Consider the following 1710-nt stretch of genomic DNA (forward strand, 5'->3'; position numbering starts at 1 on the left):
TGAGGGGGAGTGTGGAGTGGAGACCCAAAGCCCATCTGTAGGCAATTGGACATCCCCATACGGAAGGGTTTCGAGGAGGAGATGAGCCAATCAGGGAGCAGTGTAGCAACGATGAAATATACAACTTTCCTCTAGTTCCTAAATGCTTCCTCCCCACCATCATGATCTCAATTCTACCTTACAAATCTGGCTAGACCAGAGGATGTACACTGGTATGGATGGGAACTGGAAACGGAATCCAGGGCAGATGATCCCTTCGGGGCCAATGGAGAGAGTGGCGACACCAGGAAGGTGGAGGGAGGTTGGGGTGGAAAGGGGGAACCAATTACAAGGATCTACATATAACCTCCTCCCTTGGCGACAGACAACAGAAAAATGGGTGAAGGGAGACATTGGAGAGTGCAAGATATGTGAAAATAATAATTTATAATTTATCAAGGGTTAATGAGGGAGTGGGGGAGAGGGGAGAAAATGAGGAGCTGATGCCCGGGGCTTAAGTGGAGAGCAAATGTTTTGAGAATGATGAGGGCAAGAATGTACAGATGTGCTTTACACCGTTGATGTATGTATGGATTGTGATAAGAATTGTATGAGCCCCTAATAAAATGATATAAATAAATACCTACTGCAGAGGTGCTTGAATGTTGGGGGTGATAAGAGCACCTCAAAAATCTGATGAAATCAATGGCCCTGCTGAAATCTGTTCACTTTGTGTGAACTGGTTGGCACTTAAAATACCAGTGCCATAGCTTTCAATATCTCAGCAACACACAAGACATCACAGTATGACGACTGACAGGTGGCCTTAAATGAATAGTGGGGACCCTGAGGCCTGAGGGAAAACAAGTTTTCGGATGTTCATTTTCCTTCATATATCCCCAACTTGGAGCTGAAGAAGCTAACGACCCAGAAGCACAAGCTGTCAGCAACATACAACCCACCAGAGTATAACAAATGGACTGACAAGTGCTGAATACACAGTAGCACACACAATAATTCAACAGTGTTGACATGTTTAATTCAGTAACATTAACATTAATCACACTGAGTTATCCAACCATTCTTACCCTCCTTTTCCTAACTCTTCTTCCCCCATTACTATACATTCAGTCTCAAAAGTTTCCCATCTAACCTTTCTTTCAGGTCAATTGTATTCAAAAGTTCATGCAGTCTCCATGGCATTAAGCACGTCTGATTCCAATAGAATTTTAAATTCTAAGGTTTCTAATTACAACATGGATTGGCAGCATTTTTTCTATAAAGGGCTAGAGAGTCAATGCTTTGGGCTTCAAGAGCCCTAAGGTTTCTGTAGGAACTTCTCAACTTTAACAATGTGGTGCCAAAGCGGTATGCACGTGAAAAGGCAAGTCTGTGTTTCAATAAAAATCCATTTGCAAAAATAAGCATAATTGGTCACAATCATAGTTTACCAAGGTTTGTTCTAGCCCAGGGGTGGGCAAACTTTTGAGATGGAAGAGGCAATCCTGTCCCTCAGAACAATTAAAAAATTATTCAAGAGCCATAAATATACTTTTTGTACATGTATCTTTGAAATGAAACTATGATTGTTTGACATTCATTTTCAATTTTATTTCAGAGCCACATGTATGTACCAGAAGAACTGCATATGGCTCGCAAGCTGTAGTTTGCTGACCCCTCTTCTAGCCCATTTGGTAGGTAGTATTTAAAGTACCTACTGCATGGAGACAC

At 41.9% G+C, this 1710-nt stretch overlaps 1 protein-coding gene across 1 annotated transcript in view; it reads right to left on the reverse strand.

Moving 5' to 3' along the window:
• Positions 1-1710, reverse strand: part of RIPK1 (receptor interacting serine/threonine kinase 1) — a 54098-nt gene that overhangs the window by 27595 nt on the left and 24793 nt on the right. The window lies entirely within an intron of this gene.

Source organism: Echinops telfairi, unplaced genomic scaffold (assembly GCF_000313985.2).
Source record: "Echinops telfairi isolate 266 unplaced genomic scaffold, ASM31398v2 ScPeMD7_655;HRSCAF=1070, whole genome shotgun sequence".
Classification (NCBI taxonomy): domain Eukaryota; kingdom Metazoa; phylum Chordata; class Mammalia; order Afrosoricida; family Tenrecidae; genus Echinops; species Echinops telfairi.